Here is a 13,993-nt window from a genome sequence, read left to right as displayed (position 1 = left end):
CTCCACCCCAATTTTTCATCTTTCCTTTCTCTCCCCCCACCCATGTACAGCATCTTTCCTCGCCTCTCTCCCATCCCCTTGTTCAGCAGTTCCGAGGCCTCCAAAAACAGCAGAAGTGCTCTGAACAAGCTACTTCGCAGTCTTCCCCTCTGGGGCCAGGCCTTGCCTCTGTAGCGTCTTTCCTCTGTGCAGCGGATCTTCCCTCTGCAGCGTCTTCCATCTGTGCAGCGGAACCCCACGACTCTCCCTCCATGAGCCTGGCATACATACTTCCACTCCGAAGTCTTCAAAACAGCAGCGGCGGCAGCACTCTGAATGGGCTGCTTCGCAGCCTTCCCCGCAGAGGCCTTCCCTCTGCCGCGTCACTGATGAATTCCAAAATTTCTGGCTACTTTAACAAATGCATCCAAAATCATTTGGAATTCCTCTAAGAATCTACCTACAAATAAGAAATCATCTAAGTAGTGGATGACCCTCCCAGGTTCTATAATCTGCTCCATCACCTATTGCACAAAGGAGCTAAAATGCTCAAAATATGCACATGATATGGAACATCCCATATGAATGCATTTATCAAACTCCTATAGTATTACTTGGTCTTCAGCAACTCATGAGCAACAACTCAGTTGGTATGTGAGAGCTAGGGTTACCACATAACTCCAGAAAAAGGTGGACGGATTGGGACATTCGAGTTTTACTTCCATTGCTTTCAATGGAAGTAAAACCCAGAAATCTCAATCTGTCCTCCTTTTTCTGGGCCATATGCTAACTCAGGGGTAGGGAACTCTGGTCCTCGAGAGCCGTATTCCAGTCGGGTTTTCAGGATTTCCCCAATGAATATGCATTGAAAGCAGTGCATGTAAAATAGATCTCATGCATATTCATTGCGGATATCCTGAAAACCCGACTGGAATATGGCTCTCGAGGACCGGAGTTCCTTACCCCTGTGCTAACCCTAGTGAGAGTTGCAGTCTGTAGTTCTGCTTCTTTATACAAAGTTTTCTCCCTATCACTTTGGTAGGGAGGCCTAATCATTACCAACCTTCTGCTACTGACCTGGTTGGTTTCTGGGGAGTTGTAGCCTTCTGCCTCCAATCCAGCTACCCCATAACCTGTGGAGCCACCATGTCACATTTTCAGCTGCACCTTCCTTTCTTCTTAGATGAAATAAAATGCATTTTAGTCTTAACTGCTTTGCAGAGAATTTCAATTACCTGAATATCATCCTAAAAAAGTTGCCTAAGGTGAAACAGAACAAAAAATGTCTGTATACTCATAAGGCTGTCATATTTTCCTTAATGAGTATCTAAACTAAACTTGCTGTTATTCAAATTCAGCACAAACCTTGTGATTTCTGCTAGTCTGTGGCAGTTTGCAGAGGTTGTCAAATGACTTCTTTTGTTAAGGGTGCTATTTTTAATTTACTGAAAAACTAAAACAGAAATCATTTAACTAACCCTTAGGAATTTTATTTAGTTTACAAACTAGACCCCTAATGTCATCTTAATTGGGAACACATGAGAAGACAGTCAGTTGTTTTGGGGGTTTTTTTCTGGCAATGTTTTTGAGTTACAATCTGGCATCCCCTTGTCATTCACAGGTCTGACACCTGACTAAGCAGATACTTCATCAAATTTGTCCATATCCTTTTCTCTCTCTCTATTTCCTAGTTTTTGGCACCCAACTCATCTAAATTTAATTGGAAAAGTATTGTTTAAATTGTGGAAAGTAATTTAAATATTCCTCTTTTACTTTCTCCGTGCCCTTCATCCTTTACCCATAGAAGTCATCCCTGTTGTGTTAGAAAATAGAAAACTAGAAATTTGATTAAAATGAAAATTGCTCAGTTATTTTCTACCAGATAAAGAAAGCACCTGAAAGTACCTGCTTACAATAAATGTAAACCACTTTGGTTGTGCCACAGAAAGGTGGTATATCACATCAATGACCCTTCACCATACACTGGGTGATAGTCATTTTGGGATCCCTCTTCAAACACTGTAGTTAACGTTTTATATAAACACCAGCAGCACCTGCTTTTAAATATTTCACATATATTCCGTGTTGCTATCCACAGAATTGGTGGCATTGAATTGAATATACCGATATATATCCAGCAGTGAGTGTTACTGTTGGATAGTCAGAAGTATTCAACTATTTTATCCACATGTTTCATACACATGGATTCTCTTATTTACGCAAAAATGAAAGTGTAACCTATTTTCGCTATTCTTGGGCATTTTCACTTATTCACAGTCATGCATCCCATGAGGATGAAGATATTCAAAGAGCTGATCATGAGGGCTGCTTTTACAAAAGTATATAAAATAAATTTATAAAATGCAGAATATAATAAGCAAAGTGTCCTATACAACAAGTGTACACGAAATGATGAATTTATGGTGTTAGGTAGCAAAACTATACTGTAAACAGGGTTGTATGTTCCATAGAATCAATGGTTCCATATTTGTGTTTTCAGTATTCCCTGGGGTTTTCTAGAAACCTAACCATAGAGAATAATGAGAACACACTGGGGGCATTTCCAAAACATACGTCTAAGTCCGATTTGGATGTATGGCACTAGACATCCAACGTCGGCAGTAAGAAAATGCCTTTTTCAAAAGGCAAACCACCATATGTCTAGAAATAATTTTTTTTTTAATCCTCTATTTGGACGTCCAGGCCATTGGAACACCTAGACCACCAGAACATCTATCTTTATACCACATTTTCGACCAAAATTATGTCCAAATCTTAAACGCCCAGAACAAGACCATTTGGATGTGGGAGGGGCCAGTCCTATAATGGACTGGCCACCCAGACATGGGAACAGAGAAGTAGGGCACCTTAGAGAGTACTGCTGTGAACTTCACATAAAGGGTGCCAGATAAAAATCTCACCAGACCTCCCTTATAGGTTATGGTAAGCCCCCCCCCCAAAGAAAATCACTAAAACCCACTATACCTACCTGTTTACAACCCTAATAGTCCTTATGGCTGCAGGTGGCACCTTTATGGCAGTAGAATAGGGGTTTTGGGGGGGCCTTTTTTTGATTGGCTCACATTTTCTACCATAAATGTAGCATTTAGAATGGCTTATGGGACTTGCTACTCCTCTCTATGGTTCACTAACCCACCCACCAGGTTACTTAAAACACCTGTGTGCAGCTCTACTAGACTTTCCTATACAGGTGCTGATGTTCTGGAGACAGGTATGTGCATTTGTATTCTGATCTTTGTCGGTGTGAGAGGGTCTGTGAGCACTGGGGGAGTGTGGGGGGTGTCTTACATTGATGCATGCAGTGGTCATCTGGTCAGTTTTGGCACCTTTGTGGCACTTAGATCTTTCTAAAACAGGTCTAGTTCCAAACATATAAGTTCTGTCCAGGATGTCTAGCAAAATGTTTGATTATTGCAGCAAGATGTCCATGTCTAAGCTGCCCTTGAGACTACCCAAAGCCCACCCATAACACACCTCCACCACGCCCATTTCCTGCTCTGAACATTCAGACACTAGAACACTGTGCTAAACGTACAGAAAGATGGTTTTGATTATCAACATTTGGACATCCTGGCGATTAGGAAATCCAAGTGCTGATTTAGGATGTTTTTTGGGCGTCTATGTTTTTTTATTATGGGTCCCACTGTATATAAATTTAGGACAAGCATGTGCCATAAGCTTTATACGAGGGAGTGCCTTGCAATATTTTTACTTCTATGACCAGAATGAAATCTTCTCCCTTTCAGAGACATCCTAAATGCTAATTCTGGTAGATGTCTACCACTGGAGACCCATGATATGCCACTGGAGTGGACTGGGAAGAGAGAAGATAACTGTATAGAGGCAGAGAAAAAGTGATAGGAGGGAAGGGTTCCACGTAATAGATCACAGAGAAAGAAATGTGGGAAGATAAGAAAGAGATGGGTTGAGGAGAGACACAATCATAGGAGAAAACATAAAGTGAAGACATAATTGGTATTAAGAGATACCACAATGTATATGAAAGCAGTCAGGGCAATTTGTGCAAGCAGAGATGTCGTTCTCATTTAGAGGGTTGTGAGCATTCCTCCAGCCCCTGAGGCAGCTTTGTAATAAAACTCATTATAATTGGGTGACAGGGGACCATGATAAATGACTCCCTAAAATATACAATTAAAAATGCTGTTATTAGGTCAGCTTTTATGTTTTTGCTTACTTTATCTTTAATACTGTAAATGACAGAAGAAAAAGATCCTCGTGATCAATCTAGTCTGCCCAACAAGGTGGCCAGAGCCATGCCTACCACTCTGTGCAGGCCCCAGTCAGCAATATTCAAGTGCCGGTTCTGAAGTCACTACCATGTCAACCATTTAAGCAGCCAAATATGATGGGTCTGATATGTGATTATAACCAAGACTCATAAGAATTGCCGCTGCTGGGTCAGACCAGTGGTCCATCGTGCCCAGCAGTCCGCTCATGCGGCGGCCCTCTGATCAAAGATCAGTGCCCTAACTGAGACTAGCCCTACCTGAGCATGTTACGGTTCAACAGGAACTTGTCTAACTTTGTCTTGAATCCCTGGAGGGTGTTTTCCCCTATGACAGCCTCCAGAAGAGCATTCCAGTTTTCCACCACTCTCTGGGTGAAGAAGAACTTCCTTACATTCGTACGAAATCTATCCCCTTTCAATTTTAGAGAGTGCCCTCTCATTCTCCCTACCTTGCAGAGGGTGAACAACATGTCCTTATCTACTGTCCTTATGTACTCCAAGTATTTCTGACAGTATTCAACTTACCAGTCGAGATGTCTTCCCCTGCCCTCTAAACTGCACAGCACCCCACTCACAATATGTGGCAATACAATGATCTAACACACTGGAGCTTTTGAAACTTCACCTGCCTTTTGTCATTTGCAGAACACAGACTGTAGAAGTCTGTCCAGCATTGGCCTCAGTTCCCCCATGATGGATTTGGCTAATCTACTTTCAGCCTCTTGCCATTTATGGAACACATACCATAGAAATCTGTCTGGCATTGGCCTCAGTTAACCCATGCTAGATTGGCTAATCTTCTTTCAGTTTCTTGCCTTTGGAGGGAAATAAACCATAAAAGTTTTTCCAATATTGGCCTGGAGAGACTGGAAGCCCTGAATATGTATACCCTAGAGGAAAGGAGAGACAGGGGAGATATGATTCAGACGTTCAAATACTTGAAGGGTATTAACGTAGAACAAAATCTTTTTCAGAGAAAGGAAAATGGTAAAACCAGAGGACATAATTTGAGGTTGAGGGGTGGTAGATTCAAAGGCAATGTTAGGAAATTCTACTTTACGGAGAGGGTGGTGGATGCCTGGAATGCGCTCCCGAGAGAGGTGGTGGAGAGTAAAACTGTGACTGAGTTCAAAGAAGCGTGGGATGAACACAAGGGATCTAGAATCAGAAAATAAGATTAAATATTGAACTAAGGCCAGTATTGGGCAGACTTGCACGGTCTGTGTTTGTATATGGCCGTTTGGTGGAGGATGGGCTGGGGAGGGCTTCAATGGCTGGGAGGGTGTAGATGGGCTGGAGTAAGCCTTAACAGAGATTTCGGCAGTTGGAACCCAAGCACAATACTGGGTAAAGCTAAGAAGAAAAAATTAAAAAAATTAAATTGAATCAGGTTGGGCAGACTGGATGGACCATTCAGGTGTTATCTGCCGTCATCTACTATGTTACTAAGTTCTACCTTGATGGATTTGGCTAATCTCCTGTTATTTTTGGGGCATACTGTAGAAGACTGTCTGGCATAAGAACATAAGAATAGCCTTACTGGGTCAGACCAATGGTCTATCTATTCTAGTAGCCCATCCTCATGGTGGCTAATCCAGGTCACTAGTACTTGGACAAAACCCCCAAAAGTAGAAACATTTCATGATACTGACTCCAGTAGCCCATCCTCATGGTGGCCAAGCCAGGAATAGAAATGGTAAAACTAGAGGGCAGGGAGGAAGACTCAGGAGCAATGTTAGGAAATTAATTTTCACAGAGAGGATGGTAGAGGCCTGGAATGCCCTCCCGAGGGAAGTTGTGTAGAGGAAAACGATGCTGGAATTTTAAAAAGCATGGGATAAACATAGAGGATATCTAATTAGAAAACAAAGGATGTAAATTAAAGATCTAAGGCCGGTACTGAACTGACTTGCACAGTCTGTGTCCCATATGTGGTAATTTGGTGTAGGATGGGCTGGGGAGGGCATCAATGGGAATGCCACTAACTTGGAACATGAGGATGCTACTGGCTAGATTTTATGGTAGATATCCTGCAAACAGGATGGTTGGATAGGCTGGAGTGAGCTTGGACAACAACTTCAGCATTTGGAACTTAGGACAATACTAGGTGGACTTTACTACAGACCGGTGAGTCTGACCTCAGTACCGGGAAAGATGGTAGAGTCACTGATAAAGGACATAAGAACATAAGCAGTGCCTCCGCCGGGTCAGACCATAGGTCCATCCTGCCCAGCAGTCCGCTCCCGCGGCAGCCCAAACAGGTCACGACCTGTCTGAATCACCAGAAGGGGCCCCCTTGCCACCTTGGTTTCCCATTGAGTCCTATCTTCCCATCGAAGTCCTAACCCTCTGGTCTTGCACATGCACTACCTGGTTGGGTTTCTATACTTATTACCTGGTTTGCTTTCTATACCTGTGTTACATCCCAGCACCTCTCTCAGTATCCCACGATCCCTTTATCCCTCAGGAATCCGTCCAATCCCTGTTTGAATCCCTGTACCGTACTCTGCCTGATCACTTCCTCCGGTAGCGCATTCCAGGTGTCCACGACCCTTTGGGTGAAAAAAAACTTCCTTGCATTTGTTTTGAACCTATCTCCCTTCAGTTTCTCCGAATGCCCCCTCGTACCTGTTGTCCCCTTCAGCCTGAAGAATCTGTCCCTATCCACCCTCTCTATGCCCCTCATGATCTTGAAGGTCTCTATCATATCTCCCCTGAGCCTCCTTTTTTCCAGAGAGAAGAGCCCCAGCCTTTCCAACCTCTCGGCGTATGGGCAGTGTTCCAGCCCTCTTACCAGTTTCGTTGCTCTCCTTTGGACTCTCTCAAGTACTGCCATGTCCTTCTTGAGGTACGGCGACCAATATTGAACGCAGTATTCCAGATGTGGATGCACCATCGCTCGATACAATGGCATGATGACTTCCCGCGTCCTGGTTGTTATGCCCCTCTTTATGATGCCCAGCATCCTGTTGGCTTTTTTCGAGCATCATTGATCACCTTGACGGACACGGGCTGATGAGGACCAGTCAGCACGGTTTTAGCAAAGGCAGATCGTGTTTGACGATCCGGTTGACATTGTATATCTAGATTTTCAGAAGGCGTTCAACAAGGTTCCACAGGAACGACTACTTCAGAAAATTGCAAGCCATGGAATTGAGGGTGAAATACTCACGTGGATTAAAAACTGGCTGGAGCATAGGAAACAGAGAGTGGGGGTAAATGGGCAATACTCGGACTGGAAGAGCGTCACCAGTGGGGTGCCGCAGGGCTCGGTGCTTGGACCCGTGATCTGGACATAGGTACGATGAGCAAGGTGATTAAATTTGCGGATGATACGAAGGTATTCAGAGTAGTAAAGACGCAAGGGGATTGTGAAGATCTGCAACGTGACATAATCAAGCTCGAGGAATGGGCATCGACTTGGCAGATGAGGTTTAACGTGGATAAGTGTAAAGTGCTGCATGTCGGTAACAAAAATCTCATGCACGAATACAGGATGTCCAGGGCGGTACTTGGAGATACCTCCCAGGAAAGGGACTTGGGAGTTCTGATCGAAAAGTCGATGAAGCCGTCCACACAATGTGCGGCGGCAGCAAAAAGGGCAAACAGAATGCTAGGAATGATAAAGAAGGGGATCACGAACAGATCAGAGAAGGTTATCATGCCGCTATACTGGGCTATGGTACGTCCTCACCTGGAGTACTGCATCCAGCACTGGTCGCCGTACATGAAGAAGGACACGGTACTACTCGAAAGGGTCCAGAGAAGAGCGACTAAGATGGTTAAGGGGCAGGAGGAGCTGCCGTACAGTGAAAGATTAGAGAAACTGGGCCTCTTCTCCCTCGAACAGAGGAGATTGAGAGGGGACATGATCGAAACATTCAAGGTACTGAAGGGGATAGACTTAGTAGATAAGGACAGGTTGTTCACCCTCTCCAAGGTAGGGAGAACAAGAAGGCACTCTCTAAAGTTGAAAGGGGATAGATTCCATGCAAACTTAAGGAAGTTCTTCTTCACCCAGAGAGTGGTAGAAAACTGGAACGCTCTTCCAGAGGTTGTTATAAGGGAAAACACCCTCCAAGGATTCAAGACAAAGTTAGACAAGTTTCTGCCTAACAAGAACGTGCGCTGATAGGGCTAGTCTCAGTTAGGGTGCTGGTCTTAGACCAGAGGGCCGCCGCGTGAGCGGACTGCTGGGCATGATGGACCACTGGTCTGACTCAGCAGTGGCAATTCTTATGTTCTTATGTTTACAGTCTACGACCCAGAAATATCAAAGAAAAGACAAGTTCATTTAAACATATTTTTAATAGGTATAACTAATGCGCAGACTGGATGGACCGTTCAGATCTTTATTTGCCATCATTTACTATGTTACCTGGCAAAAACCCAAATAATAGCAACATTCCATTCTACTGATCCAGGACAAACAGTGGCTTCCCCCATGTCTGTCTCAATAACAGACTATGGGTTTTTGCTCCATGAAATTTTCCAAACTTTTCTTAAAACCAGCTATATTAACTGCTCTTACCACAACCTCTGGAAACACGTTCCAGAGCTTAACTAGTCTCTGAGTGAAAAAATATTTCCTCCTATTGGTTTTAAAAGTATTTCCCTATAACATCATTGAGTGTCCCCTAGCCTTTGTAATTTTTGATAGAGTAAAAAATTTATCCACTTGTACCTGTTCTACACATTCAGATTTTGTAGACTTCAATCATATCTCCTCTCCTTTCTATTTTATTTTTTTTGAGATAAGGCAACCAGAATTGAATGCAATGCTTCAGGTGAGGTTGCACCATAGAGTGATACAGAGGCATTGTAACATTCTTTATCATGTTAGCCATCCCTATTTAAATAATTTCTAGCATCTTGTTTGCTTTTTGGCCACCACTGCACATTAAGTGGAAGGTTTCATCATATTGTCTACAATGACACCCAGATCTTTTTCTTCAGCGCTAACCCTAGCATTTGGTAACCATGATTTGGGTTATTCTTCCCAATGTTCATAATTTTGCATTTGTCCACATTAAATTCCATCTGTCATTTGGACGCCTCAGTTCCCACTACTCCTACCCAAGATAACATCCTCTTTCTATTTAGACATTCCCTGTGTCTACCTATGCATTTTTTTTTAAATTCACTCACCATTTTTGACTCTACCACCTCTCTCAGAAGGACATTCCAGGTATCCACCATCCTCTCTGTGAAAAAGTAATTCTTAACATTGCTCCTAAGTCTACCTCCCTGAACCTCCATTCATATTCTACTTCCCCTATGTCTCTGGAAGAGGTTTGTTTGAATATTATTTTCAAGCAGTATTGACTACATGAAGACACTGCAATGTTAATTTGCACAAATATTGTGGGCCCTGCAATATTATGGCACTTAGCTGAAGGGTTTTGGCCAGTAGTGCATGATATACTGTATATTTTGGAATTATTTTTTGAAAACTATATTTAATTACAATATTATTTTACATGCACATACTAAGGAAGAGCATCTATGATTAAATAATCTATTATATAGATTTTCACAAACAAGTGTCTGAAACCTGTATATAAAAAAAGAAAGCTAATCAAGATGATGTGTGATCAATGCAAAGGCAATTTCTGTATAAAACCTCAGGATCCTCTGGACCATGAGTGCAGCATCAACGGTCGGCCTCTTTCCAAAATAGGTTGTGTTGCTGTAATGAGAATCTAAGATTATTTGAAAACTTCCAGCAACATGGTTTCAGAACCTATAAAAATGAAAGGTTCTACAAATCCCCAGCCACAGCAAAATGCAAGTTCATCATGGTTGGGGAAGATGTATGGAATTTCTAAGGCTGACTCTTTAAAGAATGAGTAGAGTGAAGAAGGATCATTGCAATGAGCCCTGGAGCTATATTTGGAGCAATAGAGGAAAAATTGTTCTATCAATCAGCCCCTAGGAAAAAGAGTTGGTGTTTGTTGAAGAAGTATTCAAAACCTAGGCCACTGAAGTTGCTATTGAAAATGCTGGGCTCTCATGCGTCACAATGGATTGTTCTGTGCAATTTTCTTTTGGATGTGTTTTTAAAATTTTGAAAATGGCTCAAAATAATAGATGCACTGAGCACAAGCATCCATTTTTGAAAAAAAAAAAAAACCCAAGATAGACATTTTGCAGTTTTGAAAATAGGCATGTTTGTGCTTTTTCCACAAAACATCTAAACTCAGATTTAGACATCATTTTAAAAATGCCCCTCCACATCTGGTAATGGTCTTCATGAACTGTTGAAATTTCAACAAACCAGGTTGAATTTTTAAGATCCTCTCTACTGCATAAGTAGTTAGATTTATATGCACATGCTATCTCTCGAAAGGATGCTCCTAGGCTAAAGTGAACTTGAAATATATATTGCCAATGCATACAAAGCGATATCAGTGAGCTGCTTAATATTTCACTATGGGAATCTTTCCTGGAGATGGGGAACCATTTTTGCCTGGGAAAATTAAGTCAAGTAGCATTGTGGCTAGTTTTATTCCTTGAAAAATAGTCTACCTACAGGATCTTTTTTTTTTCTATTTCTAAGCTGCCACTACTTTCTGAGAAAGTGAACCACCTATTGTGCTCCTAGATTCAGGACACCATGCACTACTGAACTGTGTATATTTATCACATAAGCCACTGCAAATAAACATGTATCCTGTGCCAAATTTTCTCCTCTAGTATTTCTTAAATTGTATTTCACTGTGATAACATCATATTGAGAGATGATATTAGTGAATGTAAATACTTGTCCCAGTAATAGGGAGAAGGGGTTTCTCCTACACTTGAACCAAACTATGAATATTCACTAATAACAGCTGTATCATAGTTGCTTGTTAGCTGTACATGAGATCTGAGGTCGCCCCCTTTTCCATATATATTTTTGTGTGTGTTTTTTCACAGAACAATTTGTAGTTATAAATACTACATAAACACTCCCCCCCCTCCAGAGGAGGCCAGTAAAGATGGGGCTCACTCTAGTGATATTATTATGTTGTGCCAAAGACCTAAGGTTAGTTTAGTTCATTCTTGAATTTGATGGTTCACCTAGGATTGACAATCTGTAAGTAAATTACATAAAAATTGCACATACAGTAATGGTGTTAAACAGTTCAAACAAACATGTTAAAACATATAAGAACAAAATATCATACTGCACATTAACTCGATTGAATGAATTACTAGGCTTTCTTAGAATTTGGGGGGGGGGAAATCACAATAAAAAAGACTCTGAACAAATAAAGGATCATTATTCCACAATTTCAGACCTATGTAGGAAAATGTCAACTACTGGGAACTTTCTAACTTAAACACAGTCAGTGGGGGCAATTGAAGATTGCGCTCTAAAGAGTTCAACATATTTGATGGCATATACCCATGCACCAAGTAAATAAATAAGATGGTGCTATCCTCTCATAACTTACATATCCACATGTCTATCAGGAGCCAATTAAGGGCTTCCAGTAAAGGAGCTGATGTTCCCTACTACCACTCTTGCCAACAGCCATGGAGCTGTATTGTGGATTCACTGGACAGCTCATCAAAATCCCATACATAACAAATTTAAAAAGTCTAATTTATATATTACTAGTCTTTTATGTCTGTCTGTCTTTCTTTCTTTCTGTCTCTCTCTCTGTATTTCTCTCTCCCTGGCCCCCTTTCTTTGTCTGTCTTTCTGTGTCTTTCCCTGCCCCCTGTGCAGCAGCAGCAGCAGCAGCATTTCCCCCCACCGCTCCCGCTTCTCTTCCCGCGGTCTGGCCTTCTTCCTTTTTCTTCACCCCCCCTGTCCATCAGCACCTCTTTCCTGCTCCCCCTGACCAGCAGTAGGCCTACCTTCCTTTTTCTTCCCCCCTCCTTCTTATCCCTATGATACACTTACCTTGCTCTGCCCCTGATCAGAGGTTCCCTCCGCCGACAGCCGCCTCAAAGCCCACCCAGTTGCACCCATTGGGAAAGTTCCCTCTGCCGCATCCCGTACAGTAAAGTGCGTAACTTCTCATCCAAGCTTTTTATTGTGTCATCAGCAAACTCAACTCGGGGAGGGTCTTTCCCCGTCAAATTTAACTACATTACTTTCTTCATAGCCATCACTTAGGTCTTTTGCTGAAGCAGAATCTGCAGCAAAGTAACTATCACAGCTCTGCATTTGTGTCTGCTGGTTTTCTTGTACTGTAGATTCCTATGGGGGAGCTACTTGAGTTTGTGCCTGCACAGGCACAGTGACATGGAGAGGTTGCAGTGGGGTAGCTATCACCTGTGGAAGCTGGGCTTGGTATGATGTGGATGGATAGGTGGTGGGTTGTGAAGGCAAAAATTGCTGGCTTGCCGGATTTTGTTGCAGAAGATGTTGTTGAAGCAGACGATCACTATCCTCCTTGCACTCCGGGTCCCTTAGTCCCTTGCCGCCTCCCACTTCCCGCGGTCCTGACAAACCTCTCGCCTCTAGCAGCAGCCGCAGCACTCTAAAGACGCTGCTTCGCGGCCTTCTACTGCCCTGATATGCTCTGCCGCGTGTCTGATGATGTTATCAGGGACGCGGCAGAGCAAATCAGGGCAGTAGAAGGCCGCGAAGCAGCGTCTTTAGAGTGCTGCGGCTGCTGCTAGAGGCGAGAGGTTTGTCGGGACCGCGAGAAGGGAGGGCGGCAAGGGACTAAGGGTAGCGACCAGACCGCGTGAAGGGAGGGTCGGACGGGAGTTCGGGTGCGCCGGGGGGGGAAGGGTGCGACGACGACAATCTGCCTTACACAGAAAGGATCGGGATTTAAGGAAACACGTCCGCACAGCCAGTGACCGCTGTCTTTCCGCCTCTGCCGGCGGGGACCGCTGGGGCCTGGGTGCGGGGAGGAAGGGGGGGTCTTGTCTGAGCAGGGCCGACCGAATCCCGGGCCTGCTCTCCTTCCCCTAAGTCAGCTGTGTAACTTTTTTTTTTTTATTTGAAAGCCGCAGCCGGGGCCGCGCATGCGCACTCGTGTTTCCGCAACGGATCAGGGAACACAACTTTTGAGTGCGCATGCGCGGCCTAGCATTTTATTATATTAGACTAGTGAGTAAACAAAATATATATATAAATCTTAGTCAAGTCCTGGTCCCTCTATACTGCCATGTGTGCCACCTTCTAAAACCTCACCTCGGAGATCTATCTCTTTCCATGTAGTTCTGAGCTGCAGCAGAAGAGGTGCACACCTAAGAAGCACATTTTGTCTTGTCACTGCAGGGCCAAGTCTAACAGCGGCATAAGAGCATAAGAATTGCCGTACTGGGACAGACCAAAGGTCCATCAAGCCCAGTATCCTTTTTCCAACAGTGGCCAACACACGTCCCAAGTACCTAGTTAGGTCCCAAGTACTAAAACAGATTTTATGCTGCTTATGCTAGGAATAAGCAGTGGATTTGCCCAAGCCATCTCAATAATGGCCTATGGAATTCTCTTTTAAGAAATTATCCAAGCCTTTTTTTTTATTTAGTTCAAATGTTTTATTAATTTTATACAAAAGGTAAACAGAAAGGTATACAAATGGTAACGAATACATGGCACAATTCTGCCATACATAACAGCAAATAAAGATCTAGCAACAGTACAGCCGATTGTGCAATATCAAACATATGTGACAAAACCAGTACATAGAGTTCCATCAGTAAATATGGATACATAGTATGGATGAGAAAAGAAAAAATCAAAATCCCAAAGAGCAATACAAAATAGGTACTTTATTTTTCGCTCCATAAAAC

At 43.0% G+C, this 13,993-nt stretch overlaps 1 protein-coding gene and 1 long non-coding RNA gene across 8 annotated transcripts in view; one reads left to right on the top strand and one right to left on the bottom strand.

Moving 5' to 3' along the window:
• The window catches only part of LRMDA (leucine rich melanocyte differentiation associated), a 1,649,176-nt gene that overhangs the window by 1,542,022 nt on the left and 93,161 nt on the right, over positions 1-13,993 (top strand). The window lies entirely within an intron of this gene.
• LOC117359385 overlaps positions 1-13,993 on the bottom strand; it is a 49,529-nt gene that overhangs the window by 29,088 nt on the left and 6,448 nt on the right. Inside the window, exon 2 of the long non-coding RNA XR_004539217.1 lies at positions 1,057-1,154. This is a non-coding gene — a long non-coding RNA (uncharacterized LOC117359385). The remainder of the gene's footprint in view (positions 1-1,056; positions 1,155-13,993) is intronic.

The sequence above is a fragment of the Geotrypetes seraphini genome, chromosome 4 (genome assembly GCF_902459505.1).
Source record: "Geotrypetes seraphini chromosome 4, aGeoSer1.1, whole genome shotgun sequence".
In the NCBI taxonomy this organism is placed as follows: domain Eukaryota; kingdom Metazoa; phylum Chordata; class Amphibia; order Gymnophiona; family Dermophiidae; genus Geotrypetes; species Geotrypetes seraphini.
The sequence above is the reverse complement of the archived record's forward strand: the minus strand, read 5'-3'. Positions and strand labels throughout refer to the sequence as shown.